Here is a 17,808-nt window from a genome sequence, read left to right on the forward strand (position 1 = left end):
TTCTCCCATTCTGAGGGTTGTCTTTTGGTCTTGTTTATGGTTTCCTTTGCTGTGCAAAAGCTTTTAAGTTTCATTAGGTCCCATTTGTTTATTTGTGTTTTTATTTCCATTTCTCTAGGAGTTGGGTCAAAAAGGATCTTGCTGTGATTTATGTCATAGAGTGTTCTGCCTATGTTTTCCTCTAAGAGTTTGATAGTGTCTGGCCTTACATTTAGGTTTTTAATGCATTTTGAGTTTATTTTTGTGTATGGTGTCAGGGAGTGTTCTAATTTCATACTTTTGCATGTACCTTTCCAGTTTTCCCAGCACCACTTATTGAAGAGGCTGTCTTTTCTCCACTGTATATGCTTGCCTCCTTTATCAAAGATAAGGTGACCGTATTTGTGTGGGTTTATCTCTGGGCTTTCTATCCTGTTCCATTGATCTGTGTTTCTGTTTTTGTGCCAGTACCATTCTGTCTTGATTACTGTAGCTTTGTAATATAGTCTGAAATCAGGGAGCCTGATTCCTCCAGCTCCGTTTTTCGTTCTCAAGATTGCTTTGGCTATTCGGGGTCTTTTGTGTTTCCATACAAATTGTGAAATTTCTTGTTCTAGTTCTGTGAAAAATGCCAGTGGTAGTTTGATAGGGATTGCATTGAATCTGTAGATTGCTTTGGGTAGTATAGTCATTTTCACCATGTTGATTCTTCCAATCCAAGAACATGGTATATCTCTCCATCTATTTGTATCATCTTTAATTTTTTTCATCAGTGTCTTATAATTTTCTGCATACAGGTCTTTTGTCTCCTCAGGTAGGTTTATTCCTAGATATTTTATTCTTTTTGTTGCAATGGTAAACGGGAGTGTTTTCTTAATTTCACTCTCAGATTTTTCATCATTAGTGTATAGGAATGCAAGAGATTTCTGTGCATTAATTTTGTATCCTGTTACTTTACCAAATTCATTGATTAGCTCTAGTAACATCCTAATTAAAAAAAAAAAAAAGAAATGGAGACTTAGAAAGTTTCACTTTTTTGCTATATCCCCAAATCAGTAAGTGTTGGAGTATTAGAATCAGACAGCCATACTCTGAAAATCTGTTTTTCAAGAATATTTAATTTTCTTGGTCCTTGGAATACAACGATGGAACTATTGTGTCTTTATCCTCAAGAACAGTACAGTTTGTTTCAATTAAAGATAATTGTTTTATAGGGGTAATCTGGTTGAATAGAAATGTGAGTATGAGTCTGCCTAAGTAGTTTATGAAGATACAGAAAAGGTAGAGTTTGCACTAAATGTTCTAGAATTAGTAAAATTTTTTAAACTGCTAAAGTGAGGGTTGGCATTCAGGGTGAAGAATTAGTGGGTGATATTCTAAAGGTTTATGAGAGCATTGTATAGCTGAGAAAGAAAAAATAATTGATATTAAAGTTTCAAAGCAGAATGTCTTATTAAAAAAAATTAAGTCCTGTAGTTTTGACAACTCTCTTTCTCTCTCTCGCTCTGTCTCTCAATTTTACACACACACACACACACACACACACACACACACACACACACACACACACACACACACGTTACCTGAGAAAAGATATGTTTCAGGCTCCTAAATTACTGAGAAATGACACCTCTATTTTTTCCACTGTTTCTACTGAACAAAATAATTTGGTCTTTATTGGACAGCCCTAAAGGGTTAGAGTGTAGACTTCATCCAGCAGAGCAGCTGCAGTTTTCTCCTGTTTTCACGTATCTTCATCCTTAACAACACAATTACAAATAAATGCTGACGCCCAGGCTGTTGCTGACACGGATGTGAGGATAAATACGGCAGCAGCCTGGTAGACTTAAGCATTTAAAACTGTGAATCACCTAAGGTAAGGAATATCCAATTTCAATGGATTCAGCTAAAAAGCAATAACATTTTCAGTGGAAGACTAAAGTAGCTTTAGTCTGGGAGAAAGTTAAACTGTATTGTCAACAGATTATCTTTTGAAAGTCTCTTTCTAGTTGTAAGAAAATGTAAAACTAATAAGAAGACTGATATATACTGATTCTTATTTGGAAATCTCACAGGAGCATAGCCTTAGTAATTAGAATAATCATGGAACTATTGTAGACATGCATTTATCTCCAACTACATCCATATAATTAAGATGTTCATGAGCAATTAAAAATTATAATTTGTTTTCTAGTACAAAATAAAAATATTCTGAAAAAAATTCCATATGGATGGGGAGAAGGGAGGCAAAACATTTCTCATGGTCTTACTATCCAGAGAAAATAATGTTAATGCTTGGTGTTTCTTTTCAATATCCTTATAAATGAAGTATGAATATTGCCATATTTCTTTAATCTATTAAAAGTGGGCATAGATTTTTAGGATTGTAATATGAATAACTTGATAATTATGGCACTTTATGACAGAATTCTTTTTTTTTAATTGAAGTATAGTTGATTTACAATGTTGTGTTAATTACTGCTGTACAGCAAAGTGATTCAGTTATACATATATATACATTCTTTTTTATATTCTTTTCCATTATGGTTTGTCATAGGATATTGAATATAGTTCCCTGTGCTATACAGTAGGACCTGGTTGTTTATCCATTCTGTATATTAAAGCTTACATCTGCTAACCCCAACCTCCCACTCCAGCCCTCCCACCTCCCCCTCCCCCTTGGCAACAACCAGTCTGTTCTCTATGTCCATGATTCTGTTTCTGTCTCATAGATAGGTTCATCTGTGTATAACAGAACTCTTTATATATTTCTGCTTTGAGTGGGCTGGTAATCACCATCAAATCCATGGGATTTTGCCCGTAAGCCATCAAATTCTATTCCCACTGTGGCTCCCCTTAGATAAATATCAAATGATGTATCCTTTTTTGATATGTAGCAAATACCCACTTGGGCCAATTAGCATTTGGTAGCTGTGAGAAATTTTTGGAAAGCTAAGGTAGTCTGATTATCAGCTGGGGTCTCCCTGCTGCTTCAGAAGTAGGTATGTTTAGCTTGAGCCTCCATTTCAGACCCTTTAGAGGTTCACAGCCCTCTTCAGCACTTGTGTAAATTCCCTTAGGACTTTCATTCTTCAGTAATCTCTTGCTTTGAGCCTCTGGCTCTGTTGACTTGGTTCAGGTTATAGATTATCTCACCTCCTCTAAAGGTTGGCTCAGACTTGGAATTCATCTCTGTTCTGTGACTTACATCAAGTGAACAAACAAACAAACAAACAAAACTGTTACTCAAGCCATAAGCCTGCCTAAGTTTAGGAGAGAGGTGTGTGACTGAATGAGTTTGGGGGTTTAACATTCTCACAGCATAACCAACTTATAATCAGATATTTCTGTCTTAAAAGTTCTTTGGCTACCCTACAACAGGGGATTATTAATGGGCATCTCACCTCATACAGCACTTTTGCCTCAAACTAGTTTGCTAAATTCTTTTCCTCTTGTCATTTTCCTAATTTTTTTACCTTATCCCCTTTTCCTCTCTTGCCCCAAGTAACCCCAACTTATTCTCAATTTTTGCAGAGGAATAAATTCATGTCTTTCCAGCTCCTAAACTCAAAACACTGCATATGCAAACTCATGAAGAAGCTCAGAAGAATGGTGTCTTTCATTTATACGTAGAAAGAAATGCCATAAATAGCATTATTTTCTTTCCATTACACAAGTTTTTAAAATAAAATAATTCTCATTTTTTTCATAAATTATTGTCAAAACCAAATATCTAGGTCTAGCAATTAGAAAATTAATAAGTGCAACTGTTCTTCATTTTCTTCTTCCTTTTCCTCCTCCACTTCTTTTTCTTCATCTTATTTATTTTACTTTTTCTTATACAAATAATTCTATAAAGATATTTGTATTTTAAGTACTTTTAAAATATTCTGAAATTCAGAGTTTTGAAGTCAAATACAAATAAAATCATGTGAATTTCTTTGAAAATGTAACTCCTTGCTCAGTAACTACGACTAGTTAGTGTATCGTATACTCAACATGATATGGTGTAATATTGATTTTATAGTTATTTCATTGTTCTTATGGATGAGACAGTTTAATGTGTGATAAAGTTAAGAAGGTACAGATTCCAGATCCAGCAGCAAATTTGGGAATTAGGAGCAGAAATACAAAATATTAGCTGTGGTAAAGATAACTAAGATTAAGATAAGGTGGATGAGCACGAGGCCTCTGAATTCCATTATTTTGTTACAATATCTTGCAGAGAATGTTCTTTTTTCACCAGTGGCTTGCACTGTATCAATTTTAGTGACCTCATTTTAAAACCTATACGTTTACAACTACTCTTGGGGTTCTAAAATAGGAGAGACAGTCAAGAATTCAGAGAAGTTCAAGTGGTTCAGTATGGCTGGAACATAGATTAGGAATATGGCAAGAGTCAAGGTGGAAGCTATGGGCAGGGCCCCGTTAAGGGAGTCAGGTTATGGGGAGGAGGAACTTACATATTTCATTAAAGAATGCATACTCTATTCTGTAGACAATAAGGGACCATAGAAAAATTTAAGTTGAAAGTGATTTGGTCATTGTATTGCGAGATGTTCTTTATTAATAATGCTATTTATTTGTTGATTGATTTGCCTTACTGGAGAAGAAAGAGCAGTGCCCTTGGCTTGGAATTACACAATACCCCTGGCCTGTCGTTTAACTACTTGGACCTTTGAAAGTGACCATTATTGAGGTACTATTGATAGTTATGGCCATGAATAAATTACTACTATTTGTACATGCTTTTTTTTTGCAGTTTCATTAAAACCTGGTTGTATACTTGTCAGCATCTTTCATTACATTTCATTACACTTCTCAGAAAAAAAGCAGATTGAGAGTGACTAATGTAGAGAGTGTAGAGAGGCAAGTAGGAATACCAGCTGGAGATCTCAGTTATCTTCACGAAGGATGATGTGACCTGAACTAAGGAATCGTTTTTGTGGATGGAAATTTGGGGATGCATATGAAAATGTCAAGTGGTATAATTAATAGAAAATGCTCAGCAATAGGATGTGGAAAATGAAGAAGAGAAGGGGAGGTAGATAGTTACAACTGTTTTTGTGTGTGATTGATTGTACACTGATATGCAGAGAAATCCAAATAAAGGGTTAGACATTGGTTGAAAGCTGGTGTGAGTGGGTTGGCAAACGTTAGTTTTGAACACATTGAGTGTAGATGTTCTGATTCTCGATGCTTTGTGTTTCAGAACCCTCTACTACTTGCTTTAAATTTATGTTGAATTTTCACTAAAAGAGGAAATTTCATCTTTACAATTTAGCAAAGACAAATGATATCTATGACCATATAAATAATAATTGCAGCAGTCTAAGAATAACCTCCAACTAACCTATGCTTCTCAGTGACAGCTGGAAAGATTTTGGCCCATGCCTTCCAGTCATCCTTTATTCTTATTTTTTACTAGCATTATATTTGTTAAGAAATGAGACCTTGTATCTAGTTTAAGGAACTAGGTAAATTTAACAACGTTAAAATTATAAAACTTAATTGTCATTAATTACAACATTCTTTTTTCAAATTATTTTTCATTATGGAAATTCTGAAATATATGCAAAATTAAAGACAATTGCTTAATAAACCTCTTACGGCCAAAACCCAGTCTAAGCAATTATGGCTAATGTTTCATTTAATTTCCACCTACTCCCTTCTTTAACCCTCTGGAACGCTAAAAGCAAAACAGCTTTACTGAATCATAATCATAACCATTTTTAGTGTAAAATTCAGTATCTTTTAGTAAGTTTACAGAGTTGTACAAATATCACCACACCCAGTTGTAGAACATTTTTAATCACACCAAAGAGATTCCTTGTACCATTTTCCTTTACTTTCTTTCCCACCCTGAGCCCTCTGCAGCCACTAACCTGCTTTCCATCTCTATAGATTACAACATTCTTTTATTGGTAATGGAAATGATATTTATTATAGAGCTGTTTTATCTGAGGAAGTTTCTCAAACCATATTTATATCATTTTTGGTAATCTTATGATGTAAGTAGTCATTTTCACCATTTTAGAGATGAGGAAACCTAGGATTAATTGATTAACTGATATACTCAAGATCACATCTTGGAGATGGTGAAGAAGTCATTCGATCTAAACCTGACAGAAACCCAGGCTCCTTTTTCTACACACACTGCTTTATAGCTTATGCCATAGTGTTTACAAATATTCATAGTGTTTCATATATTCAATTATCCATCAAGCAATCATTAGCTAAATTTGTGTATCAGGCATTGGGGTCTCAAACATAGCTTTGTTTCTATTGTTAAGGAACTCATAGTGTGTGGAAGAATATGACAAGTATGTGGGGGATATTGACAAATTAGTGTAGTATATATATGTATCTGTGTATCTGTATACATAGTGTATGTGTATGTGTCTGTGTATGTGCATGTATATGTATATGTATGTGTGTGTACAGAAGTGATCAATTCTGCCTGGAGATTCACATATGGCTTCCCATCAGAGATGATGTTTAACTTCATGAAAGTGTTCACAAGTTGAACGAGGGGTCTAAGGTCATTCCAGTTAACAGGAAAGGCATTGCAAAGGCACACTGGTATTATTTTGCCCATTTCTCTTCTCATTTTTTTTCTCCTTTTCCTTCTCATTCATGCTCTTCTTTCCTCTCCCCCTTTCTCTCTGGCATATGCTTTGCTCTTCAATTTCTTTTCTCTCTAGTGCCTTCCTCTAGACTTCTGCAAACCCATAGGTAACTTTGTACAAATTTTTAAAAAAGATGTCCTTTCCTGGAAGTATGTAACCCTGTACCAAGATGCAGGAGACAAGTGAGTAAATCTGGGGTTCATCTCCAGTCCCCACTCTCTAGAGGCACATCCTGCACCACCTGATGACATGAGGTGGCTCTAAACTCCTCTTGTTGCACGTGCCTTCCCTTCCTTTAATCTCTTGAGATATCTTTCTTTTCTCCTCTTATTCTTTCTTTTTTCTTCCCTTTCTCATTCTTTTTCTGTTCTACTGTCTTTTTCTTTTTACCATTACCTCTGCTCTACTGATCATAATGTGAAACTTAAGTAGACATTTAGAGATTTTTATTTACTTAACTAAAAATAAATGAGAGTTTCATGCTTTCATTATGTACACGAACAACACATAAGTAAATGTGCTTTTATATGTGTCCCTGAAAAAAAATCCTTACGATGATTTTCTGTAGAAAAATACTTTCCCTATCTGTATGTTTGATACTACTAAGAATGGCTAGTTGTTTTCTTCCTGACAGAAAATGTGCTGCCATTTGTCGTGAGCTATGGAAAAATCTGTGAGCAATAGTGTTGCATCAGTCGAAACACTTTCCTTCAGATTGCTAGAAATCATTGAAATGAAACCTGTAATGCTTTTCAGTAGGCTCTGGCATAACATTTTGTAAGTTAAGGCAGCAATGATATGCTTTGTTGCAAAAGTCGGAATGATCTAGGTAGGACTTTTTAGGCAGTTTGGGTACTAGAATGGGAAAAACTGAGAAATCAGTTACCTGACAGTCAGCAAAAATGAAAAGTATCTCTGTAAGCATGCTGCAGAGGGCAAATTGAGATGATCAAATAATGTATACTCTATCAATAAAAAAATCTACATGAAACTCTGGACATGGGGCAGTGAATAAAAAGTTGGGAAGGAGACTCTGGCAGAGAGTGCAGAAATCCATAAGCAAATGGTTATGTTGGATTTGCAGGTTACAACTTAATTCTGACTGCACATGAGAATTACTTGGAGTACTTTTAAAAAAAAACACCAGCACCAATGAGGTGCCTGAACAAGGTTTGTCTTGTCTTGGTTTATTTTGCTCTCCAAGTGATTCTGGTGATCTCATGAGGGCTGAGAACCACAATATTACACGACTTGTCCACAAAACTCTTTCCTGTCATTTTTTAGTGAGGAGCAAAAACTACTAGATTAACTGCTTTATATCATCTGTTATAAAACAACAGGCATTAATGGGGAACCAAACCAAAAATACTGAAATTTAACTACGATGCACCTCGCCCTGTCTAAGCTTCATTATTTTAAAAGCAGAACGGGAGGAAATTGTGGACTCTTTTCTCTGAATCATACTAATACTAATAGAGAATTACTGTTTTTCTTCATTTTGTGGCATTCCAGGAGGTGTTGTAAAAATATCAGCTATATGTACCTCTAAAAGTTATTGATCCTTTAAAGAAACTTAAAAAATCTAGTTATTGAAATATTGTTTTGAGGAAATCCATGTGGGGGAATCATGCATGTGAGTTGTGAACGATAAGGGAGAGAACATAACATCAAATTTGTAGTTACTCATTGTCAGTGTTCATATTAGTTGTCTAATCTCTGCCAGAAGAGGGACGGTCTCTGTCTTGTTCATTGTCAGAGACATGCCTGGCTCTGAGCCTGGAAAAGAGTAGGTGTTCTGTAAATGTTTACTGAATGAATAGAATTTACTAGAAGGGAAGGAAGAAGCTGATGGTAGGAAACCTGTTAGAGAAAACATCAAGTGCTGAATATGTCCATGGCTATCGGAGAAGGGAAAACCTTACTTGATGTAACAATCTTGGGTGTCTCATAGAATTAGACCCCAGATTTTGGTGGCAGGAGAGGGGCATCACTAGGGTTGGATGAGTCTTGGTGAAGGGGTGTATATATTGTTTGGATTATCAGGCTGATGCCTGATCCAACTCTTTGGGTTCCACCTCCTGCAGAAGCAAGAGAAGCTAGGCCCCAGGAACAGGCAGTCGCGATCTCAGAGGAATCACTATTATTTCATTATTTTAATGTAGTATTCATTTTAAGGTAGGAAATACCACAAGAGAATGCTCTGACATAATGAAGAGTGAGAGACTTGGGGGCAAGGGGAAGTTGGAGTTGCTCTTTAAAGCATTGTTTTAAGACAGATAATTTCATTAAATCTTTGTGACTTTGTTGGGATAGATTTGGATAAGCTTCTTCTGTTTTCTCTGAATTCTTACAGTTAAGGGAATACCTGTAACCACACACCACCTAGAGAAATTATACCTTCATATCTTTCATACATTTCATTTGTATTATATTAATTGTATTATATCATATATATTACCTTGCAGTTTGATATATATTACCTCTTCTTGTTCAAATCTGTTTTTTTTAAATGGATTTTTCTCTTTTCAGCAACACAGGGTGAGAGTGAACAGGAAGAGCAATGATAGACTTTTAACGAAAGTTACTGAGCAAACGCTATCCAAAATCTGATAATATAAATATAGGAAATGAAAAGTAACAGAAAAGGAAGACAAAAAACCCCCCACATTTTTATCAGAGGAACCTATCATATTAAACATCAACTTTTCCTTATTTACAGACATAATAATTTTCTGTATTTATAAGAAACAGATTTTCCTGCCAGTTGGGTGATAGAAGATACCACTTCAGCTTTTTTTTTTGATTTTCAAAATTCTGACAAAACTTTTGTCAAAATTTATGAGGGGAATTTCAAAAGAAAGTTATTAAACTGTATTAGACAATCATTTAATAATAGAGGAAAAACTGTCAATGTCAGCAGTTAACGTTAGCCAAGTCAGCCAGCATTATAACTCAGTAATTCCAACTTAGGCTAGATATGAAATAGAGACACAAAAGGAAAAGCCACGTGTTTTTGTTGTTGTTGTTGTTGTTTGGGAAGTCTTGCCCTTAATTTGAACTCATTTGACTCAAATATAAAATCTTAGGAAATTCAAGCCAGTAGTAATTCCACTTATTTCTTGGGCAACAAAGTAACACTGTGGAACAGCTGAAAAACACATTTTCATGTGTTTGTAATTTAATTCTCTTCTACCACCTGCATGTGGCAAACAGTTTCCTCACAGTTGCCAATTATAGCTTTGCCAGCTGCTGCACAAAATGGAGGATAAATTTAACTCCTAAAAAACATTTTGAATCACTAGTTATGCTTACATGTCAGTCATATAGACTGGCTGTCATTCTCATTGGTCATCTAGAATTTGCTACTGCATAAGTGAAGTGGGTACTGTAGGCTCAGGCAGTTGGCACTGTGCTGAGATAATAATTGCTGTTTGAAACTGTTCATCAAAGCTATTTAAACTAAAGGGAAAGGATGGGCAAACCTGTCGTAAGTTTCTCTGTGTATCTGATTAGCTGAGACAGTTAAAATAAAGGGAGTGGTTCAGTTGAATAAGTGAATCGACGTTAGAATTCTACATACTTGGATTCGAATTCTGCTTCTTCCTCCTTATTGCAGTATGACTTAGAAGCAAGTTTTATTATCTTTCTAAGTTACAGTTTCTATATCTATAATATAGGGATGTATTTCTACGTTAAATATTTATTAAGCCTTTATTATGTACCAGACACAGAGTAAGTGCTAGGGTTACAGTGCGCAGCAAAACAGCTATGGTTATTGATTTAATGGAGCTTAGAGCATAGAGAGGGAGATGCATTAAAAATATCCACGAATAAATCTATTATTTCAAATTGGGAAACTGTTGTGAAGGACAGTATTGTGAACTATGAAAGATCATAATATGAGAGCCTAATTTAGATTGAATAGTTAGTGAAGTTTTCAACAAAGAAGTTGTTTGATTTGAGATTGGAGTAATGAATATAGATACTTTGTAAAATGGTAGGAGCAAGGAAGGAAAAAAAAAATTCATTTTACTAACAGGAAACAGCATGTGCAAAGGGCCAGCACTTTCAAGGAACTGACTTTAGATAAAAGAGTGATAATGGTGTGACTCGAGGCTAGAGATGGAGATTATAGAGGGACTTGGCCATATAAGAATTTGAAATTTCATCTTAAAAGCAATATGAAAAAAGGTTAAAGCAGAAAAATGATAAAATCAGATTTGTATTTTTAAAAGGTCAGCTCATGTACTGTTTTGAGAATGGACTAGGGAAGGGAGACAGTGTAGATGAAAGGAGAATGGCATAAGCTGGGTGGGTCTAGGTATGGTCCTGGGGAAATATGATGGTAGCTTCCAATGAGGTTGAGATGAAAAGAAAGGATGGAATTCACAGACAGTTAAAGAAAACATCATTAGACTGGTGATTAATAGCGCATAGAGGAAGGGGTGGTAAAGATGAGAGACTTGTCAGTGTTGATTCTTGTTCAGTCTTGAGGAACTGAATATATGGTTGTACCATTCAATGAACAAGGAAACATCGAAGTAAACTAGCTTAGGAGGAAAGAACTTCTGGACATGTTGAGTTTGAGGCAACTTTGATCCATTTGATACGTCCAGGAGATCTTCAGATATGTAGATCTGAAGCTGTAGAACAGGTCAAAAATAATGATATAAAATTGGGACTTATCAGTGATTGGATGTTTATTGAAGTCATAGATGTAGATTAGATTGCCTGGGTAGAAAGCACAGTATAGGAAAGTAGAGTATAAAAAGAGAAGAGGGACAATAACTGAGGCTTTAGAGATATCAGTGTAGTCTAGGTAGAACACCAGTTGCGGGTGAGGGTAACTGAGAAAGAGTGATTGAAGATTTAGGAGGAATGTGGCATCGTTGGTGCGTATATATTTAGCTCAGTAAAAAACACTGCTCAACTGTTTTTGAGACTAGCTGTACCATTTCGCATTTCCTCCAGCAAAATACGTGAGTTCCAGTTTATCCACGATCTTGACAAGCACTGGGTGGTGTCAGTTCTTAGCCTTAAATTTTTTTCCCATATTATTAGGTGTGTCTAGTACTATCTCAGTGTTTTAATTTGCATTTCCCTAATAGCTAATAAGTTTGGGACTTTTTTTCATATGCTTATTAGTTATACATGTTCTGCATGTCGTCTTTGGTGAAGTATTTGTTCAAATATTTTGCCTGCTTAAAAAATGGGGTTATTTATTTTTTACTGCTGAGTTTTGAGAGTTCTTTATATATTTTGGATATAAGTCCTTTGTTGGATATGTGATTTGCAAAGTATTTTTCCCCATCCTAAATAGCTTTTCCTTCTCTTGTCAATATCTTTTGCAGAAGAAAAGTTTTTTGATCTTGATGATGTCCAGTTTATCGTTTTGTTTTTTATAGAATCATACTTTTGCTGTTTTATCTAAGAACTCTTTGAAAAGACCATCATTTCTACACTGAATTTTCTTTGTACCTTTGTAAAAAGTAATTATCCATATATGTATGGGTTCATTTCTGGATTCTCTATTCCATTGATCTATTTGTTGATCTTGATACCACATTGCAACATTACGTTAGATATTGAAATCAGGGGGTGTTAGTCTTTCAATTTTGTTTTTTATCAAGATTGTTTTGCCTATTGTAGGTCTTTTCCATTTCCGTATGAATTTTAGAATCAGCTTGACAATTTTTATATAAAAGCCTGCTGGGGTTTTATTTGGAATTGGGCTGAATCTCTAGAACAACTTGGGGAGAAATGGGACTAGATAAGCTTCAGTGAGGGAAGAAATAAAATTCACATTTTGCCTGCAATGGTTATGCCATTGAGTGCTGGTGTTTGGACTGGTGGGCAGAAGAAAATGTGAAGTGGGCTTTGAGAAAACTAATTGTGAAAAGAGGTAAAATATAGGAAAAGTATATTTGACTGTTAGGAATGAAAATCTTGGTAGAATCGAATGAGTGATTATTGATTACTGTGGATTCAATACACATGCAAAAGACATTAGAAAGATATTGAGTGATTTAAATTTGAGAGAAAAGCACACTCTTTTCACATAAAAGGAACATTCAAGACTTAATGGCTGCTCTAATGGATGCAAAGCAGAGTAATTATTTTAGCTGGGTTGGGGAGAGATTATACCAGAAGAGTTGAACTGAATTTTTGTGCACTATAATTTCTGTCTTAAATAACAGTAACCACTGTGATGCTATCCATTTCCCTAACTCAAATGTCTGTAATTAAGCAACTGAATTCACCTATCCCTACTTACTATGAATGTCAGAGTTTTTAAACCTTAATAGCTTTCACAATGCTCCTCAACTGAGCAAAATTTCACAGACTAGAATAAAAATGTCTCAGGGATATCCAGGAGCTAATGAATAGATGACTTGTTTCCTTGTTCTCAATGTGTTTATTAATAGATACAAAGAGAGCTATATTAGGAGATTTTCCTCATAGACCTTAAAGTTCCTGCTTTCTTGGCATATTTATTTCTTTTACTATTTTCGTACTCAATACCATTTGAAATACTTAGAGAAATGCCTTACGAGGTATGTAATGATGTAGAGACCAAGGAGTAAGGGACTAGTCAAGGAATTAGTATAGGAAGATGCCCATGAGGGTTAGATACACAAACAAAATCCTTTCCTTTTAATATGAAAGTGTGTCAAAGCAGGCTTTGTTGGCTTATCAACACCTCTCCCTCCTGCAATAGCAAAATAGGAGTTAACATTCCAAATGTTTACTTTATAAAAGTCAGGTAGCTAAGGTCAGCTCTAACCCTGTGGAACACTAATTGCTTTGTTTCCCTGCATTTCTCAGGGACACTGTGGTTATGTGTAATAGTTAAAATCAAGGCTTGAGATGAACTAGAGTCTATACTTTGCAATAATCATCCTCTAAATGTGAGTCATTTTCCTGACAGGGAGTTTCTAAAGGTCTGACATCACCTTATCATCAAGGGTTTAAAATTATGTGGAAAACCTGTAAGCTTGTAGTGTAGATAATTTGATCTTTCTTCCTAGGGAGTGATCTTGTTTGCTATCCACTTAACACATCTGTAATATCTTAGCACAGGGCTCTGAGGTGTTCATTAAGTGTTTGTTGAATATATTGAATGATTGATAGAACTGGGACTAGGATCTCAGTTCCTTAATTACTAGTTCTTTTTTCTAATTACTTGAAAAGTAAAATTTAAGCTCCGACAAATTAGACACAGTAAATAAATTCCCATACAAGAATCTGGTTTACACGTGTTTTTTTAAAAAACCTAAGTAACAGCCCTACAGCCAACAAACTTACTATCCTTAAGAGTTTGGAAAAGTAGTTAAGATATCCCGCTAAGCCTCCAACAACTGACAAGTTTCCTTCCTCGTATTTTGAGTTGCTTCTTCATTGACTCACCGTGACGCCAATATTGCATTAGCCTGCTTTACAAAGGAGTAATGGAGAGATTAAGGAGGTTAAAACTTTTGGAGACATATTTGACAATAAAAATATCAAATCTTTCACTAGGCTACCGACAGCATTTGGACCACACACAGATCAAATCTTGAGGCATTTTGAGTCACAAAATTGAATTAAAAGGGCCAAGAAGCAATGTAAAATGAAACTCTGGGTTTCAACACACGTCGGACTTTTTGATATCTAAACATAGCAGTCTCCACTTTTTTTGCAGTACAAAAAATTCTAAATGTTGCCATCAAGATAATCTGGGAGTCTCAAATGATAGAATTAGTTATAGCACAGGAGCTCATTAAAGGGAATATATGAAAGAGTTTTCTGAATTTTAGTTTAGTCTGTATTTTCACAAATTCTCAAAGGCCTCCAGGGCTGTATCTGTCATCACAGTTCTCGAGAGATGAGTAGTCTTTTTTAAAAATATAAGTTGTGGAGAGTTGTTCATATAACAGTGCTGAGTTTCCTGTAGGGGTGTTACATTTACCTTTATAATTTAAAAATATTTTAAATTAAATAAATACATAATCATGGTTTAAAATGTCCAATAATGCTAAACATTATTAAAAATGGTCATGCCTGCCACCTCCCCAACACTATCTTACAGTGTTTTGGTTATTACTTCTGGCATTTACTTCCATGTATCTAACCAATTAAATACTGCATTATTTTGCTTTGTCATTTTTGAACATTATTTATTGACTTCCTCCTGCAGTGATTGTAGATTTTACCTCTTTTATGTCCCCCTTTTCTGCTTCTTTAACTGTGTATGGTGATATTAAAATTTTCTGTTAAAGCCACAGCCACTCTTTCCATAGTATGATTACGTAAAAAAGGTTAACTGCCAAGCCAAGTAGTGTGCCTTGTTTACATTTCTGTTCTTGTACAATGTTTTGTTTTTCAGCTAAGAATCATATTTTTTCTGCTTTGAGAATTACCTAATTTTCTTTTCCTTTTGTTTATATATTTTTCTTTCATTTGCTTAATTTTCTTTAATCTATGACATCTTGGTTCTTTTATCCTCTCCAAGAGCTCGATAAAATGCCTTTCATTACAGTTTTCCACAGAGTCAGTCTTATCAATTACTATATCTGCTCCAGTTTTGTTTGTCTTTGGTAAATTGCTCATAAATCTGACACAATTCCGGTCTCCTCAGCTATAGTTGCTTGCTAAGATCTGCAGAAATGCTATTTTGGGAATTCCTTTTTCCTCTCCCCTTGGATCTCTAGTTTTCCAAATTTCATGTCTTTCTCTTCCTTGCTGTATTTCCTCTGGTAGCTTCATGATACTGAATTCATGAGAGGTAAAATTTTGATATGCTTAATGTCAGAAAATGTTTTTTTCTCTACCCTATTTTTTGACTAATAATTTGGATTGATATACACATTAGGTCAGAAATAATTTGGCCCTAGAATAAGAAAGTCATGTTCCACTGCTTTCTAACCTTCATGCTGGTGTGGCTTTTAGACAGATTGATAATGTTATTTCTCATTCTTTTTGTGTGACCTAATCCTTCTAGGATCATCTCTTTTTTCCTGTTGTTCTCAAATTGTATAAGGATGTGCCTTGGTGTAGATCTTTTTACATCCATTTTGCTGGGCACTGTTCAAAGGAGACTCATTTCCTTCTGTTCTAGGAAATCTTCTTGTAGTTTTTGTTTAAAATTATTTCCTTTCTTCCACTTTCTCTGTTCCTTTTTTCCAGGAGTGCTTCCTCCTCCCAGCTTAATTGAGATATAATTGACATACGTCTTTGTGTAAGTTTAAGGTGTACAACATGATAAATTTGACATATGTATATATTGCGAAATATTACCACAATAGAATTTCTGGAAATTTTTTAATTCACCTTTGGGATTCCTTGTGCCATCCCATAATTCCTTCATTCTTTTCTTTATTTTCTCTCCCATCCTCTTCCCTTCCTGCTCCTCCCCTTCCCTCTTTTCCGCTTGTTCTCTCTCTCTTTCTCTCTCTTGCCTCCGTCACTTCCTGTCTTCCTGCCTTTCTTCTCTTTCTGACCATCATTTTCTTTCTCAATACACTCTGGGAGATATATTTGACTTTATCACCTAACCTTTCTTTACTCATGAAAAAAAAAAAAAAAACTTCATCTGCCATATTTTTAATACCTGAGAACTTTATCTTGCTCTATAAATATTCATTCTGATCCTCGTAGTATTTTTTCTTTAATAGATGCATTGTCATTTTTTATGTCACTGAGAATATTATTCATAGTTTAAAAGTTTCTTCTGTTCCCGCCATTGTCTGTGTCATCTGAATTTCTTTGTTTTCTTCTTGTTGATTTGGTATGTATTTCCATATGGAGATTTTGCTTGTATGTTTAGTATTTCTTGTCTTTCCATTCATTTTAGAATGAGTCACTAAAGCACTAGTGGAAGTTATGTATTGGTTTGGCCAAAAAGTTCGTTTGGGTTTTTCCTTAAGATCTTATGGAAAAACCTGAACGAACTTTTTGGCTAACCCAGTACACTGGTGGGCATGTTTAAATCATGGGTTTTTCTCGAGGGTCATCAGGTAACCAATCAATATTCTTTTTTTTCTAAAACTCTTGACCTTCAAATGTCAGTATATAAAACCAGGGATTGACTAGTTTTTTCTATAAAGGACCAGTACATATTTTAGACTTTATGGAGGCTTTACAGTCATCATCACAACTGCAGATGGTCCCCACATTATGATGTTTAACTTACGATTTTTTGACTTTATGACAGTGTGAAAGTGATATGCATTTAGTAGAACCCATACTTCAAATTTTGAATTTTGATCTTTTCTGGAGCTATGATATGCAGTATGATACTCTCCTGTGATCCTGGGCAGCGGCAGACAGCCACAGCTCCCAGTCAGTCACACGATCATGAGGGTAAGCAATCCATACACTGACAACCATTCTGTACCCATACAACCATTGTTTTTCACTTTCAGTGCAGTATTTAATAAATTACATGAGCTGTTCAGCACTTAATTATAAAATAGGCTTTGTGTTAGATGATTTTGCCCAACTGTAGGCTAATGTAAGTTATTCTGAGCACATTTAAGGTAGGCTAGGCTAAGCTATGATGTTTGGTAGGTTAGGTATATTAAATGCATTTTTGACTTGCAATATTTTCAGCTTATGATGGTGTTATTGGGAAGTGACCCATTGTAAGTTGAGGAAGATCTGTACTCAACTCTGCCCTTATAGTGAGTGAAAAGAGCCACAGGCAATATGTAAATGAATGGGTGTGGTTGTGTTCCAATAAAACTTTATTTATAAAAAAAGTAGTGAGCTAAATTTGGCCTGAAGGCTGTAGTTTGCTGATCCTTGTCTGAGAACATGACTTTTAGGGGTTCATTTTCTTTAGAGCTGGTTTCTCCAAATTTTTAGCAGGAGTTGAGGATAAAGCAGGAAATCAGTCTGCTGGTGTTCTAGAGCTGGGTAGGGGAAGGTAGCTGAGGGTTGTACCATTTAATACAGAGATCCTCCCTTAGTGTCTCACCTTTACCCTCTCCTGCTTGATATTCCACAATCCTATGCTCCTGTAGGTAAATTTCTTGATAACAGTGTTTCTCAAACTAATGTGCATGTGAGATACCTGGGGATCTTATGAAAATGCAAGTTCAGATTTATTAGGTTTAAAGTTGGGCTGGAGAGTCTATATTTCTGTTAAGCTTTTGAGTGATGTTGATGCTGCTGGTCCTCATAGAACATTCTGAATAAATAGCAGGGGAATAAATACCAC

Source organism: Balaenoptera borealis, assembly GCF_965194805.1.
Source record: "Balaenoptera borealis genome assembly, chromosome: 6".
Taxonomy (NCBI): Eukaryota; Metazoa; Chordata; class Mammalia; order Artiodactyla; family Balaenopteridae; genus Balaenoptera; species Balaenoptera borealis.